Source organism: Phaethon aethereus (genome assembly GCF_964289735.1).
Source record: "Phaethon aethereus genome assembly, chromosome: Z".
Classification (NCBI taxonomy): domain Eukaryota; kingdom Metazoa; phylum Chordata; class Aves; order Phaethontiformes; family Phaethontidae; genus Phaethon; species Phaethon aethereus.
In genome coordinates, this window is record NC_138577.1 from 15,348,975 (window position 1) to 15,374,549 (window position 25,575).

General features: G+C 39.3%; 1 pseudogene across 1 annotated transcript in view; it reads right to left on the reverse strand.

Moving 5' to 3' along the window:
- The window catches only part of LOC309416019 (nipped-B-like protein), a 90,028-nt pseudogene that overhangs the window by 40,236 nt on the left and 24,217 nt on the right, over positions 1-25,575 (reverse strand). The window contains exons 7-12 of the transcript in view: positions 9,879-10,061; positions 6,237-6,414; positions 5,983-6,054; positions 5,808-5,897; positions 4,491-4,594; positions 2,797-2,883 (exon numbers count right to left, since the gene is read on the reverse strand). The product of the transcript in view is annotated as a nipped-B-like protein (transcript). The remainder of the gene's footprint in view (positions 1-2,796; positions 2,884-4,490; positions 4,595-5,807; positions 5,898-5,982; positions 6,055-6,236; positions 6,415-9,878; positions 10,062-25,575) is intronic.

Genomic DNA, 25,575 nt, shown 5'->3' on the forward strand with positions numbered 1-25,575 from the left:
TTTTTGCCACTAGAGGGAATTCTTACACAAAAAGACTGTCCCAAGGCATGTGAAACTCCTAAGTACGTGACTTCCTCTGCTTCATAGACCAGCTCATCTATTATCAATGGGTTTAAAAGACGGCTTATCAAATATGTCCACTTAGGTCTAGCATGGGGTACAGAATGTCTGTGTCTCTGTCATTGGACAACTTACAAAAACAAACATACGGGACGTTAACTATGACCACACAGCACTACTTAAATATTGTAATTACATTATTTACAGCAAAACCAGGTGGAATTTTTCACAGCTTCCCTGGTACAGACACAGCCTACAGAAAAAAAGAATCTTTCCTGCCTGTATGACACCATTGCTCAACACTGGTGCCTTTCCTTGTCAAAACAGGGGGTTGGTGAAAACGTATCAACTTTTTCCCTTTAAGGTAAGAGAATCTAAAACAGTATCACAGTGCATGATATATATGAGATATATATTTGTAAAATCAACCAAAATCTGCAAGTCAGGAGATCCCTGTAAATTTCCTGCATGGAATGGCTTTACATCATTTGTTCCTTAAGCAAATAAGGCTTAAAAAAAAACCCAATTAGTTTTAAATATTTCCTTTTTTTTTTCTCTCATTAATCTTGGAAATAAGAATATGCAAGGACACTCTGACAAATATACCTGACATGGAGGTAGGATATCTTCATTGAACTGTCAAAGAAGTAGGATTACTGCTTGGCTTTCTTTGCCATAATTATTTGAGTCATATTTATATAGGTTTTAAGAAAAATCTAAAACTTGTTTGGCTGGAGACTGCTTCTTTTTTTAATCAAAGCTTTGTCTCTGAATTGCAATCATTGGGCAATTTCTTTAACTGCTTAATCATCCTGAATTTTACTACAAAAAGCTAAAAGAAAAATATAACTTCAAAAGCATTGGCATAAAGACTTAATCAGCGTGAACGAGAGCAGGTAAATAGCACCTTCTTTTCACTTATTTTTCATGTTGCTAAAGACATTCAGAACTGCCTGATGAAACTTTGAAAACCCTACAAACTATCTAGATGAAAGTATTTAGGTACAAATACTGTGCCTCTGGTTTTCATTTGCAAATTCTTCCTATTATAGAATGTAAGATAAATAATTACTCTCTATTTCTGCAGATTTGGGGTTTTTTTCCCAATAAAACTCAAGAACACTATTCTTGCTAGGATATTGTTTTGGCTAGAAAGTGTAGAAATAAAGAAATATATGAAATGTGAAATATGACATATCAACGTCACAAAAAATCCAAATCCCCATGCAGTTTCACAGAATCACAGAATCACTAAGGTTGGAAAGGACTTTCAAGATCATCAATTCCAACCGTCAACCCAACACCACCATGCACCCTAATCCATGTCCTGAAGCACCACATCCACACGTTTTTTGAACATTTCCAGAGATGGCAACTCCACCACCTCCCTGGGCAGCTTGTTCCAATGTCTGACCACCCTCTCGGTAAATAAATTTTTCCTAATATCCAATCTAAACCTCCCCTGGTGTAACTTGAGGCCATTTCCTCTCATCCTATCGCTGGTTACTTGGGAGAAGAGACCAACACCCTCGTCGCCACAACCCCCTTTCAGGTAGTTGTAGAGAGCGATAAGGTCTCCCCTCAGCCTCCTCTTCTCCAGACTGAACAACCCCAGTTCCCTCAGCCGATCCTCATAAGACTTGTGCTCCAGACCCCTCACCAGCTTTGTTGCCCTTCTCTGGACACGCTCCAGCATCTCAACATCCTTCTTGTAGGGAGGGGCCCAAAACTGAACACAGTATTCAAGCTGCGGCCTCAGCAGTGCCAAGTACAGGGGCACGATCACTTCCCTACTCCTGCTAGCCACACTATTTCTGATACAGGCCAGGACGCTGTTGGCCTTCTTGGCCACCTGGGCACACTGCCGGCTCATATTCAGCCGGCTGTCAACCAGCACCCCCAGGTCCCTTTCCACCGGGCTGCTCTCCAGCCACTCCTCCCCAAGCCTGTAGCATTGCTTGGAGTTGTTGTGGCCGAAGTGCAGGACCCTGCACTTGGCCTTATTAAATCTCATACAGTTGACCTCTGCCCATCGATCCAGACTGTCCAGATCCCTCTGCAGAGCCCTCCTACCCTCCAGCAGATCAACACCCCCACCCAACTTGGTGTCGTCTGCAAACTTATTGAGGAAGCACTCGATTCCCTCATCTAGATCATCTATAAAGATATTGAACAAGACCGGCCCCAGAACCGAGCCCTGGGGAACACCGCTTGTGACTGGCCGCCAGCCGGATTTAACGCCATTCACCACAACTCTCTGGGCTTGGCCAGCCAGCCAGTTCCTCACCCAGCGAAGAGTAAACCTGTCTAAGCCATGAGCCGCCAGTTTCTCCAGGAGAATGCTGTGGGAGACACTGTCAAAGGCTTTACTAAAGTCCAGGTAGACAACATCCACAGCCTTTCCCTCATCCACTAGGCAGGTCACCTGGTCATAGAAGGAGATAAGGTCGGTCAAGCAGGACCTGCCTTTCATGAACCCATGCTGGCTGGGCCTGATCCCTTGGTTGTCCTGCAGACGTCCTGTGAGCACTCTCAAGACCAACTGCTCCATTATCTTCCCCGGAAGATTATTACATCACAAATTCATCATCAGTCATAATCAATCATAATGTGATTATTACATGACAAATTCCTCTCACACTTACACACAGTATTTGAATTTATCACTAACTAGAGCTCAGGTGAAGAAGACCCTATTCTACACAATGTTGTGCAATTATGTAATATGAAACTCACATGGCTAAGTGATGTAGAAAGCTTTGATCCTTCTTGAATATTCTTCTCCAAAATATTCAGGACTTTCACTGTTTTATCTGTTGAGAGCTAGAACAAGAAAAGAAACACATCAAACAACTGCAGGAACTTAAAGGCTTCCAAACTGCTGAAAAGAATGTCCACGGATGAAGGACAGAACTTGTCACATCACCTGAAACACTTAAACTGTAAGCAATTTGAGATAAGGATCAGATCTTGATTTCTGTGGTTTCTGATACAGCACAATTCAGAATGCTGATGCTAATATAGCTCAACTAGGTGAAACCTATTCTGAGACTGCAATCAAACTGCATTTTCAACCAGCAAAATCCACAGAAATAGATTTAAAATTGCCTCTCTGTCATTAACGTTGTATCGTTACACACTTCTGCTTCTAGAAACAGAAATTTACCCAATCCAAGGATCAGTCACAAATTCTAACTGACCGTACAGAGCTTTATTAGGAGAAAATCCAAATTCCATGAACAAGCAGAAATAAAATTCCCTGATACTTGAGTGCTAATAAAAAGGAAATGTATTCTTAACATTAACGTTAACTTTGAACAACTACCGTGTTGAAAAAAGTAACTCAAGCTCACTTACTCATCTCCTACAGAGTTATGATTAAGTAATTTGTAGAATATGCTAAACTTGAGGAGAGCCAGTTTCACTCATCCAGATACTATTGGCAGTCACCTTTAGAAGCAACACAACTTTGATTTTATGCATACATGTATGTACGTATGTATGTGTGCATGCATGAAAAAGGGGGACCAGAAGCTAAGGGTGAGAACTATCAGGAAAGAGAAACACTCAGGCTGACAAGATGTTACAAAGGAAGGCAGGGAGATTGAGGAAAAGCCCAGGAACAGTATCTAAATTTTGGTTTAAAGAAAAGCCTTCAGAGTGACTTTTATAACAAGTGGCTTCACAGACACTTCATAGACAAAGTACGTGGTCAGGAGCAGGAGGAGTAAGAGTTTATCATGAGACTGCCCAAGGCCAGAAGTTCCAGGAAGATGGGGAAAGCAAGAACCTTGTTTCTAGAGGTGCGATACCAGCAGTTTGCACCAGCAGAAAGTTCCCTTGAACTGAAGTCGAGAGGAGTATGGCAAAGAAACCACAATATGCAGTCTACAGAAAATGACTCTTCTTATCACCTGGGGTGTTATATCTTCTACATTTGAACGGCCTTTTTGGAGAGACGGCAGAAGCAGGCAATTCAGTGTGATGCTGGCTGGACCTCATACACTTACATTGCACTGATGGCATCTATCAGTAAGAGTGGATTTTTTTGCTTTGCCAGCAGGTTCAGCTTTACTGTGGTTGCTCAACACCAGCTGTACAGAGCAAAGCCTGCAGGTTGAGGTGCTTTTGTGAAAGTAGGTTAATTATTTCAGATTCTGCTGCTCAGGCACAGGTACTGCATATGGGCATGTAGTCAGCATGGACACAGAGAAGGACCAACCAATAAAAATGGCTCAGCTCCAGAGACAGTTAACAGTTAAGATGTGGGAACTTTTTAAGTCAGCAGCTAAGTCAGCAGAAACACAACTGCTCACAGTACCTGTCACATGCACACCTGGAGAGGGTGGAATGTTATTACAGGGACATAAGATGTTGTATGTTTACCAAAACTGGAGGTTCAAGAAGAGCAAAAGACTATGAAGACGTACCTTGTCCATAATGCCCATTGCCTTGATTTTTGCAGATTCACTACCCAACTCACTAAGCTGATGTTTTCCCAGTAGCAATTCCTGTGGAATCTCATCATCATCGCCTTTAAAAAAAAAATCATTAAAAAATTAACATTCATATTTCTAATTAGACTTCAAAGAAATCGGTATTTTACGGCCAGTATGAAAAAGCCAACTGAAGAAAAAGAACCGATTTTCCAAATAGCTAGCATCTAATAATTCCAAATAGTTAGTGTCCAATAGTTCCATCTAATGAAGACTGATGATGAACACCTTCTGGTTGTGTTAAAACCACGACTACTTGTTAGGTGTGACTGGTTCTGAAATATCATTTAACGGCCTAACATGAGGGATCCATTTCTGAAAGTCAGAAACTAAAAAATTTTAATATCACAAAACCCAATTATTGCAGCTCGTGTGCCATTACCCTCATTTCAGTAAACCAGACCTTACGTGACTGTAGTCCTAATACTAAAGTTCAAGTCTGGGGAAGGGCAATAGATGAAAAACATATGAAATGAAGTACCTTGGCATACACTGTGTCTTAAATCGTATTTACCCGTACAAAACCCATGATGTTACCAGACACAGAAAGAACCAATGACTTCACTTTTAAGTCCAAGCTAATATACACTATTGCATAAAAAAACTGTAGCGATTTGTTTACCACGCTCCTCCCCTTGTTCTAATCCTGTGACAAAGATGGCAGGAAAAAAATTAACGCATACTTTATTGTCCATTTCACTAGAAAGCCACCTTGGTCAACCGGAACTACTCCCTTACGCTAAGCTGGCTGGTTTTCCTCTGCCGTGGATAAGGAGCATACAGTGATTCAGTGCCCCAGCCATAAATGCATAAGGACTCTCTGCCTGAATTGAATAACCAAGCTCTGTTGGGACAAAGGCCACAACAGATGCAAAATTATGTCCCTCAGGCGTCACCAGCGAGAGAACCATCTTATGTTAATGTTGCTTACAAAGACATGTTTGGCAGAAGATAACACCCTAATGGCATCCCAAAGGGGTCTCCTTTCCGCTGCTGGGGACTGCTATTTATGCCCTTTTTGGATTCTGCAGGGAGGAGGGAGGAGGATCTTCTTCTGGCAGCGACAAGTGACCCAGGAAAGGTAAAGGCCACCACTCAAGGTGGAAGCCACATAAATGCAGTATGCCCTGGCATGTATCACAGGCAACTAAATCACCAAGAAGGAAGTTTGAAAATACCGCGATACAAATTTTTTGGTGTTTCTTATGTTTCTAACTGGGGAAAGCATCTTGAAAATTTCTGACATATTACCAAAAGCTGTAAAATCCATGTCTTCCAAATTTTCCAAAATATTCTCTATGGAAGCAGTAAACCTTTTGAAAGTCGAAGAATCCATCATTTCTGGTGAAAAAAGAATTTTATAAAGAATTATTTTATATACAAAACACAACATACAAACTGTACAAAATAAATCTTCTAAAATTACCTTCAGGTGTTAGTTTAGGTTCATAGGCTTTCCTCTTCTTTTGTTTTTCTTTTTTCTTCATTTTTCTAGCCACTAATTAAGAGAATCAAGAGCAAAACAAATACTTTCTCAAAAATGATGAAAGGATTATTTACATTTCTTACACTTGTATTCAATAATGCATGTCAAGATGTTTATTTTAAAACGTTTAACATATCCCTTAAAAATGCACTAGAATTACAGAATAAAATTAAATTTTTTAAATGATCAGTTACCCTCACTGAGGCTAGGGGGAGGAGAATAATCATCCATATCAAGGTCATCAGCCACTACCAGAAGTCCTCCTTCCTTCATGATAATGACCGCTTCTGCTATGATCACCAGAACTTCCTCTGTCATGTTCTTCACACTCCCAAGATTCATCTCTATCCCTTTTATGTCTTTTACGAGAAGTTAGACATGAAATGCATTTTCATTGTAAGTACAAACACTCTGCTCTTAATAGCTCAAAACTAAACATTTTAAAACATTTAAAAGACATGTAGATGTGGCACTTAGGGACATGGTTTAGTGGTGGACTTGGCCATGTTAGGTTTACAGTTGGACTTGATGATCTTAAAGGTCTTTTCCAACCTAAATGATTCCACGGTTGTATGACTTGCAAGTTAGACAGTATTGCACAGCTGTTCTGTAAAACAAGTGAACACTCTATTCTATGAAATGCTGTTAAGGGATATTCTAATGATTTCTTCTGAATCACATGAATGCTGAGTCTGAAACTGGTAAGGACACCAGCAAACATTTAAAAATACAAAATTAACATGGCATTTGTCCTTTTAAGCAAAGTAAGGGAAGTGGAACAAACCAAGGTAAGTGTTATACTTTTTAAAAGAGAACATTGAGATAATTTCTTCAGTTACCTACACTGTGACTATTACTGAGTGTCCGTATTCCAATTCAGTCATCTAACACAGCAAGTTCCAATGAGACTTTGCAACCTAGTTGCTTAAAGATATTCAGTTTTGCCAAGACAACTAGGATTTTGTCTTGATATAGACTGCAGGAAATTCAGAATAAAGGAGAGAGCTGGAGTCACAATCCTGGACCAGAGAGCAAGTCAGTACCACAGAAGGTTATTATCACCAGTTTTCAGCCAGGACCAAAAAGCCCAGCAGAAGTGAATGTTGAAGAAACCAGGATAGATGCTCTATACAGAAACAGAGATTTGGTGGAAATGAAGTGGGGAAGGGGAACGGAGAGTTCTCTGTTGCTTTCAATGGAAGTCTTGGGTGTCTTGAAGCGGAGAGGGTGCTGCCATGCAACAGAATAAGGACATGGAGGAGGAGGAAGTTCCTCCATGGGATCCACTCTCCATTATCTAACATAACAGGATAACTTGGCTAGCAAAGTGATGTCTAACACAGACTGTGCTGTGAAGATGAGAACAGCTCCAAGAGGTCACATTCTAGGCTAGCAGAGTTTATGCTTGTGAACCTGCATACAACAGCCCTGACATCTGTGTGTCTCTGCCAAAATCTTCTGAAGTTTAGATGGGTATGACTGCATATAGGGTTGTTTCGGAGCAAAATGGCTGCAAGCATTTCTACAGAACTGGAAGCGAACCAACAAGTTCTTCCCACAACGCCAGTTTATTGAGAAGCATCGGAAACAGCCCAGGATATAGTCACCCCTGGTATACGTACCAGGATACAGTCAACAGTCAGCCCAGGCTCAGAATTAATTAAAAAACCATTGAACCTGAGGCACTACTAATGCTCTGCCCTGCCCCTTGGGGGGCTCCCACTTCTGGAAAGGCAGTACAAAACTTCTGCACAGAGGTAGCCCAAGGCTTTAAGGTAATGAGTCAGTTCAGGCTTTGAGCTGTACTGCTTCTGGCTCAGACTTGTTTCTGGAGGTGGTGCAGTCATGCTCAGGATGCCTGAGCTACTGACACTGCCTAAAATGGTTGAGAGTTAACTGTGGCTGAAGAAATGGAGGGCCACCTTGGGTACCTGGAGTGAGCGTATTGGAGAAGAAAGTAAGTGTTTTATGGGAAAAGACTTCACACATCTTAACTGATTCTTTCTCCCCCATGAGACAGTGTTTTCTGGGAGGCAGATGGCATTTGTCTCCACAGTTTACAAATCTTCAGTATCGATTTAAGGTCTGCAGGACGAATTCTGACCCCAGCTACCTCTCCATAAGAAAAGTAACTTCCAACATTGCTTTCCAGCAGGATTCGGAATTGACCAGTTTATCAATGCTGCATGAAAAAACAGGATGTGTTACAGCTGTGCTGGCTCAGCAGAGCAGTTAAGATGACCATGGGGACAGCTATTCACAATCACGGCTCTACAACATTTATTTTTAAGTAGATAACATTGACTAAAAATCTAAGTGTTGATAACATTTCAGGAGTTATTATTGATTTTATACATAAGTAAAGACTATTTGGGATATAAATACCCAATTTCCTTCTGAATTCTGCCAAACATTTATGCAATAATACAGCTAGCACTTATTGTATGAGAATGATTTCCTCAATTTTTAATTTCTCATCATTTCATTTAAGGGAATGTCCCTTCTTCATGAGATACTCCGAGAAATTTCTCTACTTCTGTAACAATCGCTGCCTCATATTTTTTCAAGTGCAATGTTAGAACACCAGAAGAATTCTGAAATACCTATCTGTAAAATCTATTCAGTGTACTTGTCACAAATCTTTCATTCTCCTGATCATTTTGTCTCGTTCTCATTCACTCTCAGTTCTACAGTACCCTTTGAGAAACATTAAAATTTATTTTTAAACCAGATGTCCTCACTGAGTTGTTTCGAATGTCTCTTGAGTAGCTGTAACAAATCTAGAAGCCCTTAAGCCTATAATTACTGTGAAAGTTTCCCTTAGTTTGCTTTACTTTGTATTTCAGAATTTCAACAGCCCTTGTAGCCAATGGGTAGGTTAAGGTATCTCAAATTCTTGACAATTCTCTCCATTCCCAACCAACTTAAATAATTTTGCTTTACTTATTTATTTTTTTAATTCACCGTTCCAGATTATTAACACCATAAACAAGTGATATGACACGGTAAACAGAGAATGTGGAATCCTGAATGAAGCAAAGCATCATTAATCCTTCACCATCATCACGACTGATTACCGATTACCTCGAGATGTCATACTCATGCTCAAAGCAGCATTATTCAGTTATAGTTAAAAGCAAAAACAAACAAAAGGACATTCTTTGCTGCTTCTTTGATAAAGATCAGAGCTATCGCTATCATAATTTTTACGTGTATGTGAGCATAAGCACTGCGAATCTGTTGGATGAGAACTTGAAACACACTAGAAGCAGAACAAACAAATCTTTCTCTTTTGGACCCTAAGAAAGAAAGAAAAGCAAAACACTGTGTTTTACGAAAGTTCAGTAAGATGTTTATACAAGCAAAGGTGGAAAGAGTCTAAACTTGGGAAAAATCATTATAAGCAAGACGTCTTCTCAGGTTAACAGCAATAGGCATTTCTCCTCTAGCCCTGCGTGGGTAACACATTTCACTTAGCGTACATTTGTATGCAAGTACTCTGTGCGGCTTTAGAGGATATTTTCCTTAAGCTGATTGGCTAAAAATGGTTCATACTCCAACTGGGGAAAAAAAAAAATCTAGGCAGGGGCTTCCCATAAGGTAATTAAGAAAACAAATTTAACAACTAGCTGCTTTTCATCTTGAGTGACAAATTGAAATCAAGTAATTTCTCTTTTAAAAGAAACAAAAGGTTCTTGGCCAAGCAGTTGTCAGGACAGCAAACTTGTTTTCCTATGATTTCGGGTAGCCAACTTAAAAAAAAAAAGGTAAATCTTTTTGTAAAAGCAAAATACTAGCTTTCTTTAGCAGTAGGAGCAGAACAATGTACTACTTACATTCAAAAGCTTCTTCACTGTCATTGTCTTCGTCAGAACTGATTTCAGCATATTTTGGTTTCTCATTCACTGTGCTACGTTTGCGCTTGTTCATTTTCACACGTTCACAAGGTGGCATGGTGGATTCAATTTCTGCCAGGAACTCAGGAGGAAACTCCTTTAACACTGACTGATCTATGCTACCTATTAATGGAGAGTAAGAAGAGCAAATGTAAACCTGAAGATAAAAATAAGGGCCCCACACTACAGTCCTTTCTGAGGAACCACTTACAGTATATCCACTAATAATACTACAGTTAGATATACCTGGATGTATTTGACAGCCCTTTTAAAGTTGCATTTATTGGTCACACTACTATTAGAAATTAACATAACATTGCATACACATCTCCTTCAATAAAATATTTATGTCAGGCATATAAATATAGACAAACTCAAATCAGTGAATTTCCTTGGTAAAACAATATCCCTGCTCTACTTCCACAAAATTTAGTCTTATTTCAGTTCATCCTCTGAATTTAACAGGTAGATAAATTAAGGATTCTTTGTGCCTTATTAACAGTTGTGTTTACTCTCAGTCATACTAGCTAGTGTACACAAGACGGTAACCTTCCCTTTCCCAGTAAACAGGGACAATCTGTGGCTGAACCTCTGCGGTCTTATCCCTAAATACAGGCCAAATCACTGACAACCCAACCTCTGCCTCAGATTTCTTTCTTACCTCTTACTAGCAGGTTTATGATGCAACCCCAATTTTGGCTTGATTTTGTTACAAAGCAAAGTAGAAAGATTTTCAGTTAATATGGGCAAACGGCCAGCTGGATCCCATCAGCTTTCTTTTACACAGAGGAAAATTGGTAAACAACATCATATCATTCTCATCACATCCTGAAACGACGATTAAGACCCATGTGCAGTCAGAATGAAGGAGATTTGCAGTCAAAATTTTTACAACTGACACAAGGAAACAAAATTAATTCAGAAAACTATTTGTTGGGGTTTTGTTTATTTGATGTCTTATCTTTATTTACCAAAGAACCTACCGCACTGATTTGAAGATTATCAGACTAACTTGCTAATTTTTTTCCAACAACAGAACAAGCATCTTTCTCATAAGCACATCTCTCTCCTTCCCAAGGCATACTATATTAATTAGAGGAAATCACCTGCCAGTTGCTATACACACACACACACACTCTCCTCAAAAAAATCATCTTCTGGATGGTAGTTCACTTTTTAATTGCATGCAATATATCACTAACATAACTTTCTAAAATTTATTTCCATTTTGAAACTCAAGCTCAGTCTTTTTCTTTTCTTCTTTCCCTATTTAAATATCTTTAACTGCAATTGAAGAACCTTAATAAGAGAAATAATTTTCAGCACAAAAATTAAGAAGTCTCACATATTACTGTTTTCACATATAGCTACATCCAGAGAAATTGCTTACAAGCAATGAAACTAATGATCAGAAAAATATTTTCCTATAATTATCAAGTAATTATAGAAAATTACACTGGTGGGATGAGGGAGAGAATCTGAAGGGTAAAAGTAAGAAACCTCGTGGGTTGAGACAAAGACAGTTAAATAGTAAAGCAAAGCCACACATGCAAGCAAAGCAAAATAAGGAATTTATTCACTACTTCCCATCATCAGGCAGGTCTTCAGCCATCTCCAGGACCGCGGGGCTTTCTCACGTAATCGTTACTTGCGAAGAGAAAACACCATCACTCCGAATGTCCCTCCCTTCCTCCTTCTTCTCCCAGCTTTATACACTGAGCATGAGGTCATATGGTACAGAATATGCCTCTGGTTAGTTTGGGTTAGGTGTCTCAGCCGCGTTCCCTCCCTTGGTGTGCTTGATGTGCAGCCCCGGCCAACTCGCTGGTGGGACGTGTGAGAAGCACAAAAGGCCTTGAGTCAGCACCGACCAGCAGAAGCAAACACAGCCCTGTACCATCAGCTCTGTTTTCAGCACAAACCCAAAACATTGCCCCATGCCAGCTACTATGTACAAAACTAACCCTATCCCAGCCAAAACCAGGACACAACGTTACCTAACTTCTCAATTTTATGCTAGAAAACATTTCACAGTGTTGTTGACCATGTTGCTGTGACGAGATCATTCTTTGCAGGCTGGGCACTTGATTGAAGACAGGCAGAAGCATGCCAGCACAGACAGATCATTCTTCTGCGTTTACCAAGCAGTGACTGAAAGACAGCCAGGTCTAACCTGGATGCTGCGTATCTGTACACCTGCGTGGGGTGTCCCCACACCAGCACTTCATGCCTTTTTGTAAGCCTGTACAGTGCCCGAAGAGACTAAGCTTACATCCAGCCCCAGACTACAGGAAAATTCACATACACAAGACCATTTCCACAGGTGAAATTGCTGGAGGGCCTCACACCCTGGTTCTCTAACACATATTCTCAATGCTAGGCACTCTGTTGGTAATTTCACTGAAATCAGCAGGACTACACACGTAGCATAAAGCCTACACTAAACCTGGCCAAACAAAGACATTGCAAAAGCCAGCTACAAGGAAAGGAACAAAAGTTACATTAAAACCCAAAACAACACAAATCCATCACAATCTGGAATTTTCATCCTGGAATACTTTGTTTCTTGCCACTCCTACCTAGAACATTACACCTGACTGATCACTCTGCTTCACAAGTGAGGCTATTTCCAGCAATGCCAGAAATCAAAGATGGACCCTCATGTTACACAAATGCCAAGTTACAATTACTATAGGCTCTGAAAAAGTCACCTGGAATTAAAAAAAACCCAAAACCAAACAAACACCCAAACACCAATAAAAAGCACAAAAGCACAGAACACAGAAAAATCAAGAACCATTGTTTTAACTCTAAGACATGAAGATGCTTAAGCAGTAATTTTTTTAGTTGGTCCTGTAAAGTATGTATGCAGAGCACCTTTGAAGAAATGGCAAATCTTCACTCAAATTTCAGATCATAGCAGCACAGAATGCAGAATCTTCCTAAACAGGAAGACTTGTTGCGAGCAACAAAAACCTGCATTTAAAGTTCCATGTTGTACAGATAATGAAATCCTAAAACAATCCACACAATGAAGGAGTAGGAATCCTATCAGATTTATTTTTTTAAACAGCAAACTCCTTTTCAGTGATATTGGAAGACCAAAAAGGTGTATCTGCACAAATCTTAAAGAACATGCACCCATTTGTCCTGGAACTGAAACTTGCATTACATATGTGGTACTTCTTTTGGACAGGCAATCCTTGAAACATATTATGAACCAACTCAGACATCTCCTTACGCAGACAGTTACAGTTTCTGTCATTACTCCTATCGGTTTCCTACTTTAACAACGGAAAATTTGTCCTGTTCGGAATGCAGCAACTGTGAAACTGTTAACAGTTCCCAGCCCAACAGAGCTGATCAGCACAGCTCTAAGAAGCAGCAGAGAAGGTATTCGCTGAAGCTCCGAAAAGAAAGGGTAGCAAACATGACCTCCTCGTTGCAGGCACAAACTTGAAGGGGAAAGTTTCATGGATCCCCCAACAACATACATGTGCATTAAAACCAGGATAAAAGGCATTCATAGGTGTTAAAACCAGAAGAAAAAAGTGAAAAAGTGTGTTACAATTCATTCTGACCTGGACAAACAGGCCGCAAAATTTCACCATAAGACCCCTTAACAAAAACACTATGAAAAAAACTTCCATAACCTTCCTCTGAGCTAGAGTGAATCTTTCAGAAAATGATCAAAGATCAGGAAAGAGAGAAAAAAGTCGCTTCTTCCTTGTAAATGCCAAGAGCGACTGTTGGGACCTTTCAATATTAACAGTCACATACTACGGCTACCGCTCCCATTCATAGAATAACTTAACAAAACTTCAAACCTGTCTGTAAAATTTGATTAAAATGTTACTTTGTCTGTTTGCAGTACAAAGCAAGGCTTACCCACACACACAATAAAGGTATGATTTTCAAATTTAAAATTTACTGGAACAGTGTAAACAGTTGTATGGAATTTCGCTTTGCAAAGGATTATGTTTAGCTTAAAACAAGTCAGATTTACTGAGTTTTATAATGAATGGGCATTAGTTCCTTAAGACAGAATGACTATCTAAATGGTGTTTTGAACTAGCTGAGCTACTCCTCTTTAAAAGTGGGTTTCAGATAAATCACAGCAATGATGTTGTACGTGACAAAGCCAGGAGAAGACATTTTCTTGGGGGAGAAATGGATGAGAAAGCAAAAACAAAGGACGAGAAATACAAGGAAATAAAATAAGGAGAGATAAAGCAAAATATACTAAGCTACACGGAATAAGAGGGATGCGAGAAGTGGAATAATGATGCTAAAAGGCAACACTAGAAAAGATTTGCTACAATCTATTAAGAAATATAAGATGAACTAATTAAAGAATGCTTACGAAAATTACATTTCCTAGTGTATTAAAATTTTTGTAACTGAAAACAGCACAGAGTAAAGCAGTGAACACTGTTTCTTTCAACTGGAGTGAGGACATTGTGGCAATGGCATGAATACTTTCCGTATCAGTCAGCTGCTGACAAACAGACTTTGGCTTATGGAGAGATACCTTTAGAAATTATGAACCTTTTCAAACATTGAAGTTCACCTTGTTATTTAGCATTATATATACCCTAGGAAAGAAGTTACGAGGAAGCTGGTCTCTCTTCTTCTGAGACTAGAGCGGCGTTCCATCAGAAAGTTTTCAGTATTCCCTATCAAGAATGTAAAGGTTTCATCTGAAATCTAGACTAAACTGACAACAAAGATGTCATAATTTTATGTCTAACTCTAGATACCTATTATTAGAAATGGAAATTTTGTCTCTTCAGAACCTCAAAAAACGACACGGGCAATGTTTGTATTTCCAGGCTAAAGAGAGAATATTTAACAAGGAGGCTAATATTTTACAAAAAAGTAATACACATCTTCAATTACTAAGTCCTTAAGAGTTAATACCAAACAGGTTGGTAGATAGAGAACAGACGTAGCACAACAAATCCATTATACAGATATCACCTCTGTACACGTGCACATAAACATAGTTATACATTCACAAACAGAATTTCTATGTAATTTCTTATCAGATCAACTGCATAAGAAAATATTTTAATCTTGAATTCATGATATACCTGGAACTGCATTCAGAAACCGTCCTGTATACAGCTGAAATTTTCTCCTCCGCCACAGCCCTCAAGTCCTCAGCCATGTCTCATAAGGCCTTCCTTCCAGCCCTTTCAACAACTTTGTTACCCTCCTCTGGACCCATTCATGTATTTTAACATCGTTTTAAACTGTGAGGCTCTGAACTGCACACAATACTCACAGTGAGGCCGCATCAACACTAAATAGATGTCAACACTAAAAATATGTCAACATTGACTTAAGGAGTAGGGCCTAAAACCCCCAAAAACCAAAGACCATGCCCCTCTGGTGCGATGCAGGTAATACTTAAGGTAATGCCAGAAGACCTGGTTCAGGAACCAGAATTGCTCCTAATCAGTTATGTTACCCATATGTTGCCCTGACCTATACCTACTATAAGGGGTAACTAGCATGTATGTGCACACACAACAAAATGCATTGCATTTAAAAGCAAGAATAGAGCTTCTCTAGCTAATTCTTTTTAATGTATTCTCATTCATTGTCAGCCTACCACCAGGTGCCAATAAATCATTAAAAAAACCGCACTCTCAAAACATGAAATCCAAGTCCCTGTATAATTCCCAAGAGAACCATCTAACAAAGCAGCTGCAATACATAAAGACCGAAAAGAAAAAAAAACAAACCCAAACCCAACCAACATTTTAAAACCCCCAAACTAATCCATTATGCTTGAAGCAAAAGTCTGCCAAGACAACGCTAAGGTGCACCTCCACAGCTACTTTTTGAGGAATACTACTAAAAGATTCTCTTCTGCAGATTCAGCCTGCTTCGTTATACACAACAATGCAAGGATCTGCAACAATCAAGACAAGAGGTTCTCCCAACCTGGTTCAGTGCATCAGCTGGACTTGACACATATTTTAGCCAAGGAACACAGGAACAATGAACAAAAATCATTAAAATAACTCCAAGACTCCATGCTCCTCTTTGAAGCAAAGCAGTATACTAACAGTTGGAGTCTATACCACAACACATGTGTATTAGGTGTGGGGCTACTACACACTTAAAAGCTTGAGCATTTTCCCTTGACAACCATAATGCTTTTCATGGATGAAATTCAAAGTTCGGTGATAGTTTTATGTAGTGTCAAGAGCTTGACTCTGCAATAAGCCTTTCAGTTTATACTAAAAAATCTTTATGAGTAGAATACAGAAAAATAAAGTAAGCCAATTTGGTAGAATGCATAGAAATGAGAAGCACGTGGAAGTACCCAAAACTTACATGTTCTATTCATGCAAGCTACAACCTATTTATATTACCAACATGGTACTCTAAACTGAAATTAACTTCTGCCACGAAAACCAAAAGCTCTACCTGCAGTAAGGCTTATATTCTCATTTCTCATTTACCATTGTGTAATTTGTCAAGAAAACGATGATTTTCTCTGTAATCGGGGAATAGGACTTTAAGTCTAAAGAATGACTAAACACCAGTTGGAAATTCTGTTGTAGGTCTATGGTCAAATTGTCTAGATACAAATGCAACGTAAGAAAAATAACTTATTTTGTGCCTAGGTTTGTGGTGCCTTATCACCACATGCAATGAGCCAGCTCTCTTTTTGGGAGAATGGTAAGGAGGATGCAATCAAGGAATAGGGAAATAAACTCCAAGGGAAAAAAACCCACACCATCCTCTCAAATTATAAACCAGAATGATAACATACAATTTCCAATTTCTTGTATATTTGTAGAAGATTCGTATTTAGAACAATTAAAACTTTGAAGGACCATCTCCAAAATTAACATTAGGATACAGTAACAAATACTGACATGAACAGGCTTTTTTCCCCCATCATTTTCATTCTTAAATCTATTTGTACATCTCTAACTTCCTAAAACTCCAAAATCATGTACAACATTTAATGGCTGGAAGACAGTAAAGACAGATACAATAAACTCCATGCAGAAACTGGAGAACTGCAAATAAGGGACTTTGCAAAGTTCAACAAAAAAATGTAGGAATGCCTGCCAACTTTATGATAGACACCGAAGCAAAATAAATTCGCCAAATTTATTCGCAAATAAATTCGCAGCTGGATGAGGGGAGCTGTATTAAAGAAGCATCTCCATTCTTGCACTTAACCTGAAATCTTTCCAAAGCAGCAGCCAGAACAGTGTTAGTGCTGAAGTCTCCAATGTTAACTGCTTTCTTGCAAACCTGATGATTGCCGTAAGTCCCAGATTAAACTTTTTCAACAAATGAGTGTAAGAGGGTGATAGCCTAAAAACTTCTAGAACTGCTTGTCCTAGCAAACTGAAATGGGCCTTTTGTAAATAGCTGTGAAAAGCTGACGAGTCTACATAATAACCACATGCATGGTTGCTAAGCTTCATTTTAGCAGAATGGTAACACTCCACTCTATTAATACTGTTTGGTAGACACTAAAATCCAGAGATTTCTCAATGATCTTGAATGATCTTGAAGACACAACAGATAAATTATTACTCCCCCATTTACACCGTGTAAGGGATGCAATTGGAGACTTCATACCTTAGATGGTTAAATGTGAACATACTCTTCTTCAAAACACAAAGAAGGCTCTTCCTCTAATGCTGAATACTGGATGAACCATTTGGATGACTCCAGTGCAAACGTTCATTTTTCAAAGTACAATAGTTAAGAATTTTATCTTTTAAAGCTCTAACACTCTTCAGAGATTACTGGGATATGCCTCCACTCATCTGAAATGCCACTTCTTTGAATTATTCAGATCAGTAATGAAGAAATCTAAGCCAAATATACCAGTCCTAAGCAGTAATTACTTATTGTCAAACCTTCTATTCTTTAACAACATCAGAGACAAGTCAGCCAGACGCCAATTACAAGCTTACCTTATTCAGGCTAACAGTCAAGAGGAGCAATTTTCAACAGGTAACACATAACCCTATATCTAAATAACAAATCTATGTTTACCGACAGCTGTTTTCTTTTCTTAGTTATTTTTCACAGATCTCTTCAAAGTTGTCCAAGCGTCCTGTCTCCCCAGCCAACAGTGTTCTGTAGACCACAAGAATCTAAACCAATCAATCTGATCTGGCTGAAAGGAAGGTTTAAAATTACTTTAAGGGCACTGATGGATGACCTATCAATGGAGTGAGGGCAAATACCCATTCTTATCTTTCTACGTTACTGACCATGAGAGTTTACTCTCACCTGACTTCACCCCAAAGCCATATTACAATAAACAAAGAATTGAACAACCAAAGAGAACTCTTCCCATCAGCAGAAGAGATTCCCACAGTACTATCTCCTCCCCTTGAAGGAGAGATTCAGCAGACACAGGTCAAAAATTTTATTCTCACTGCTTGCTCCCTTGCCAAAGAAGCTAAGAAAGTACAGTCATGAACCTGGCATAGGAAGCTTCATAGAGCTGAATGCAATTCCAAAGTCTCCGAAGCAGAGACCAGAGGGCTTCTAGCCACTGCAGTTCAGAGGAAGGGATTTCTGAGAATCTGAATAGAAGCAGTTGCTCTCTGTTAGAAGATTTTATCCAACTTCTGGTCACTGTGCAAAAAGGAAAGCCCATCAGGAGGGATGCCCTAACTCATTCAGAATGAAACACAAAAAGACTACAGGAGTCCCTGACATGCCTTAAGGTGTAGCAGACTTCAGAATCTTCATTCTGGTAAAGTTCTGCTTCTTTCCTCAAATATCTCAATAACATAACCAGCATAACTGGAGAATGAAGTATGATTTTATGAATTTTTCTACTTAAGGATGTCTGGCAACTCATTATTCCCTGTCAACTATAGTAATACGAAAGAAATACTACACTAGAATATAACAAGAATTGAACTAGAGAGAAGTATAATCAAGTTTCTACACTTCTTTAGAGATTGGAAGCTGTAACTTAACCTCCCTGAATTTAATATTGCTTTTACAAACAATACTATAAAATTGTAATTTACTTTTGAGAGAGATCTTTCTGACAGAAATGCTGGGGTTTATCCATGCGATGCCTTGTGAAGAATTATAGTTTTGTAAACTCAATTGTTAAACCATCTGAGCAAAACATGAAGTGCAATTACTTTGAAACAGAATTGTAGAAATCATCGTTTGCATTGGAAGGGACCTTTAAAGGTCACCTAGTCCAACCTCCCTGCAAGGAACAGGGACATCTTCAAGTAGATCGGGTTCCTCAGAGCCCCGTCCAACCTGACCTGGAATGTTTCCAGGGATGGGGCATCTCCCACCTCTCTGGGCAACCTGTGCCAGTGTTTCACCACCCTCCTTGTGAAATACACAATGCAGCACCGAATTCCACAAGAAAAATGCAACACACTAACAGCAGACTCAATGAAAACTGCTTATTTTATGTATCACTTAGATTAACATATCCAGTTAGTTTTTAATTCATTTGTATAAACAGTAAACTTTAGAAATAAGCAATGACTTTGAAGTCTCCCTGCCAGATGTTGATCTTATTCTGACACCATACCTTGCACTCAAAAATATCTTCAATTAACTAGATCCAGTAACATTTATACTGCCTGATAATGAAAAAAAAGTCTGTGTCTTCTTAGGCTGATGTCAGAGTGAACTTAGTGACTATGAACCATAGAAACGCTGGGCTTAAACTCTTAATAGGTTTATTAATTATACATGCCATTTCTTTACCAAGATTTAAATCCATTATAGAGAAGTGACTAGCCCAGATCAAAATAAAGTCATTACTGGGTAAGTAATGTCATAAAACCTCCCATCCATCTAACAGGTACAAGCAAGGGCATACGCTACATGCAAGCTATGTATTTAATTTTTAATCTTAGTTTATACTACACATTAAAAAACCAGGCTTCTTACCAAACTATTAGGGTTTAGTTATTTTGTACACCTGCTTACAAGAACAGGTTTCTGTGCCACCCTACATAAAGCACAGCCTGAGATAAACGGGAGAATTTGATTTCATGTTACACAATGTCCTGGTTTCAGCCAGGGTAGAGTTAATTTTCTTCATAGAAGCTAGCGTGAGGCTATGTTTTGGATTTGGGATGGGAAAATGTTGATAAGGTGCTGATGTTTTGAGTTGTTGCTAAGTAGTCAAGGACAGTCCAGCTTCTCATGCTGGCCTGCAGCGAGCAGGCTGGGGGTGCACGGGAAGCTGGGAGGGGACACAGCCAGGACAGCTGACCCAGGCTGGCCAAAGAGATATTCCATACCATATAACGTCATGCTCAGTATATAAAGCTGGGACAAAGAAGAAGGAAGGGGTGGAGGGACGTTCGGAGTTATGGCGTCTGTCTTCCCAAGAAACCATTACAAGTGACGGAGCCCTGCTTCCCTGGAGATGGCTGAACACCTGCCTGCCCATGGGGAGTAGTGAATGAATTCTTTGTCTTGCTTTACTTGTGTGCACAGCTTTTGCTTTACTTATTAAACTGTCTTTATCTCAAACCATGAGTTTCCTCACTTTTACTCTTCCGATTCTCTCCCCTGTCCCACCATGGGGGAGTGAGTGAGCGGCTGCGTGGGGCTTAGTTGCCGGCTGGGGCTAAACCACAACACACAAGAACACCAAAATGAAGTAAACGCCATTAAAAAAAATATACCTCTACTTTTTTTTTAATGTATTTTTCATTCAATCAGTATTTCATTCTTCACACCAAACAGAAAAGAAAGTAACTTTTCCCAGATAGGTAGAAACACTGCGACACTTCACTGCAATTTCTCTGGATAGAAGAGGAATTTCTTCCCCGTGTCTTAGAACACAACTGAACACCCACCCACACACAAATCTCTCATCTATAGGAACTGGAGGTTGAAAAGCTGCTTTTTCTTGGGAAAGCTACGAGGTGCCAGTTTCACTACATCACACTACAAAATGCACACCTAATGAAAGTTTGTATACAACAAAACACGATACCTAATGCTCACATTGTCCTGCTACGTCGACACACAATCACTTGTATTTTACACTGCCTCATTTTGTCTCTGGTATTAGTCACAGTAATCTTCTGCAAGATTAGTATACAAATGACTACACTTGTAGCTCCATTTTTAAGGAAGTAAAACCATTATAACATATTTTTAGAAATGAATGCTAATATACTGGTTATAATTACACATTCTGTCATTTCATTAATTGGCTATATAAAATTAGATGTAAAGAACTATTCATTCATTCTTCATAGTGTTCTGCTATTAGTCTCCTCTCTGGGGAACTTTTGCAGGGAGATGGGTAATGGGGAGAAAGGGAGAGAAGCTGGAAAAGAACTTAAAAGGTAAGAGAAAAAGGTTACTTACCTATAACTGTAGTTTTGAGAGTTTTGCTCCGGCAGATTCACACTCCTGGGATGTGTGTCTCTGCTGCTATGGGCTTGGAACAAACTAAAAAAAGAAGGGCCCACAGCAGGCATCCAAATGCCCCCTAACTGATCCAACCATTGGAAAGAAAGTTATTACAGCTTCACTTCTTCCTAATTCAAAGAATCCACAGTAAGATTCCAAAGAAGTGGGTAAAATGGATCCTCAGAGGTACCATATATAAGGGGAAAAAACACAGATATGAGTAGGTTTGTCTCATTTAAAAAATGCTTCTAGGGCTTTTAACATTTAAAAAAAAAATTCACCTCCCAATGAAATGGTTATTGATTAATTGTTCCATGACTCTTCTCACAAACTCCAGAAAACAGCGCCTTTTACAAGTAAAAGTAGAACTCCTTAATCTGTTAAAACAGCTGCATTATAAAAAAGTTTCCTTGAAGTAGCCTAAAATCTAACAGTGAATACGCAATACTACGTATGGAAGAGCTCAAATTAAAATTCAGTAAATCTGAATGAAATAAAAAACTAAAGCAATTTGAAAACGAGTCTCTGAAAAAAGATGTGTTGCTTCCTGTTTTTGTCAAGTAATTTTCATGGTTATCTTCCCTTTTCCCCTTCCTGGAAAACGCAGAGCTCCTTTTAACATTAATATCTTAAAAATCCTTGATTCGCAGTATCTGGGGCTTTTAGAAAAAGCATGAAATATCTTGAGGTATAAACCTGGAACCTGAAAATTAATTCAGGAGCAGGTCTAAATCTTGAAGAACAAGAGAACTTAGTGTCATGTTCTAGGAAACGTTTAGGCCGAAAGTCACTGACTACCTTTGAACTACCTGGCTATACACAAAAATAACCCTCTTTATCTGAACAGTGGCAAAGCACGAGTTAATGCAAAGAACTGAGGTTGCCAAAATGAAATTCCCCCCTTAGCAGCTCCCCTCCTCCTCTAACCCAAGGGAAAAAAGATTCCCAAGAAGAACAGAAATTCCTGGGACATAACTTTCTACAACTCAACAGGATCTCCTGTACTTTCCTGGAGTAGTCAACCTCAGAAGGTGAACAAAGCACAACTTCAGTTAAGTGAACACAACAGATGCAGAATATGGACCTCTACTTCTTTCAAAAGTTTTCAACAGCACCAAGTAGTACAGGAAACGTGACTACTGATGGCGATTAGAAGAGAAGAAAGTGTGCGGGAAGCTTCATTACGTTTCTAAAGAAATTATATCATCAAAACATCACCATGCACCTAAGCACAGGATGCTTCACTGGTTGTCAAGTGCTGTGGAGAAAGATAATCCCTTTCTGTATTAGCCCTTCTGAGTAATTTTTTTTCCAACTCAGATAATCTGAGTCTCAATAAATAATAGCTGGATCTATCTGTAACAATACACATACTTCCAAAAGAGAAGATATAATCTAGTATTGATTGACAACTTGTATCTGATGAGGTTATAGAGGCCATTGTGAGGGGGGCAAAGGGACATCATGTTCCATGGACTTACTTGTTTGTTCTGAGGCTATTAAACACAACAGATGTATTAGAACGTAACTTTTGGTGCCAAGTGCCTTGATCTCCAAAACCTCCCACTATTCCTTTCATTAACAGATGCAGACAAGTTACTTACAGAATTAAACAATACAGAGAGATCTCCTTGATGGAAAAAGAGGAGATGGGTTCTTGTCCTTCCACACAGAGGATGAGGATGAAACCAACTTTTTCAAACTTTGCAGCTCTCTACCATGATGAAAAGACCATATAATCCACTTAATCCAAGATCCAAACAGACCAAAAGGATAGAATTATAAAGGCAGAGCTCTGAAAGCACTCAGATGGGAGGAAAAAGGTCTTATATTATAAAATCACTCCTTAGGCATATCTGACATGCATTAGGTCAAATCTGACAGATTTTGCATTACTGATTTTTGCACCAAGAATTCCTTTTTCAGAAAGCAAAAGCATGACAATCACATTTCAGGAAGAGACGCTGCTTTCCAAAGGTGGCGGCACTTCTGCAAACCCTCAGAAACAGAGACTGCCTCCCACTTTGAGACATTTTGCTTGGTGGAAGCTAAATATTTAAAAAATTTTGTTAGCATTAATGATTTATTACAGAAAATACTATAATCACCAAAGGGCTCCAATCCCCATTTCCTGCCTGTACCAAACATTATAGAAGAACCTCACCATTAAAAAAAGAAGAAAAAGACCTTAGCATTACGTTAGCCAAGTGTAGCAGCTGTATAATTTTTAGCAACAACCCCTCCAAAAAAATCTCTGCCGCTCCACTGGAATAAACACTTCCAACACCCTACTGGTTCCAGGCCTCGGAAAGACCATGTCACATCCAGCCAAAGCCTTACTGTTAAAAAGAAAGCATCTGAAAACCCTTGATGAAGCATAGTATTACAGAGATTTCACGTCTGTAAAAAATGACAGACGAGTCCACTAATCTTCTATCAAAACTTGTGTGTACAATTCTATTCATTCAGGTAATTCAAGTAATTTATGGAAGACAACAATGCTTGCCCACACAGACAGTGTAGTGTGCCTGTAATATGTACTCCCATGCCTCGAGTGCAAAAGCAGCAAAGATGCTTTCACGCAGATTTTAGCATGTGCTAGCACCTTGACTAAGTTCTCTAGAGGGATGCTTGTTGTTGTAAAGCATCAGCTGGCACTACGCATTCCCATTCTCATTAGACTTGCTACAATCACACTATTTTCTTGACATAATGTGATCTGAAGTTACAGTATATGGACTGAAATGCACAAATGCCAGGCTTTTGCATACAGTAAGCAGCTTTGCAAAAGTGAGTGACATATTCAGGAGCTATTGGATGTATTTCTAACAGGCATATGCCCATAGGAACAACAGAGGAAGCTTCCCCCTGCAGTCACACCAAGCCAAACAGCTGTAACTAGAACAATCCCAGAGTGTATCAACCTCGTAGGCATAGTACAAGCTTACAAGCAACAGCAAAAGCATTGCCAAGAAGTAAGAACCATATTTCTCCAAGGTAGCACCTTTTCAGGAAATCTGTCCCAAGCCTGCTAAAAATCCCTCTACTCAGTACTACTCATTCATGGCTGAAACCTCAGCAGCCAAAGTGAAAAGAGCTGCTGTCTAGCATAGGGGCAACTTAGCACCAGTGAATAAATGGTGATCATTTGTCCCAATATAAGGCAGCAACTCTTGCACCTGATTCACAGCAACTGCAGGAACTCAGGAAGAACTGAGACCTGCCAGAAGATGCAGGTTAGAAGGGAAGCATAGGTTCGAATCCTTTTTGGGAAGATGGTTATTGAGCAGTGGTAAAGAGGGGAGAGATCACATCATATAAAAAAATTATAGTAAATCACTGTAAACAAACTTTACAACTAATGTTCAATATTTCATGAAAGTCAGAACAAAAAAGAACGTGTGTTTTAGTCTTGCTCCAGGTGTTTGAGAGCTGCTGTGCACCATCAAAAATACAGTGCATTTTTCCAGATGCTTCTCAGCTAAAACTTGCTGGAGATTCTACTTGAAGTGTGTGGATACAAAAGTAGCTTTGAAGAAGAGCCTACTGGCTGGACCAGCCTCCTCTTGTTAAAGCAAACATTTATCAGATTCCATTCATCCATTGGGGAATACTGATCTTCAGAAAGCAGTGACTGAGATTATTATTAGTCATTCTGGTTCAGGTCGTGATAGGTCAGAACTTCTAACAACAATCAAAAATCAACTGGAATACAGGTCCCCATGTGCTTCATTCAGGACACACCACTAAACAAGAAAGCAGCTTTATTCTGCACCTTAAATTTCTACCAGCTATTTTAAGAAGTATTAAGAATCATTAAGCAATGTACTGACCTGTAGATGAAAAAAAGAAGGGATACCTCTAGCAAGGCTTCAATGAAAAGTGTGCCTTTGCTGATGACTTCTTTGCACAGATTGCTATACTTATTTTGTCTCCCTAGTACCTTCTGTGAGAAGTCCTGTAACTTCTGTATGTAGACAGCAGGGTATGAAATGGGTTTATCTTACCCCTTCTTGACCATCAGCAACAACTCCATATTCTGCCAATAACATCCACAATGTTGGGAAGCCCTGTTTGACTCATCCTGATTCTCAAGATCTTTCCACTATTCCACTTCCCCTCCTCAAATTAGATACCACACTCAACCACCAGTACTGAAGTCCCGGCTACACCCTATGAAGATCTCTCACTTGCCTTTCACCACAGATTCCTAGTCTTGTGA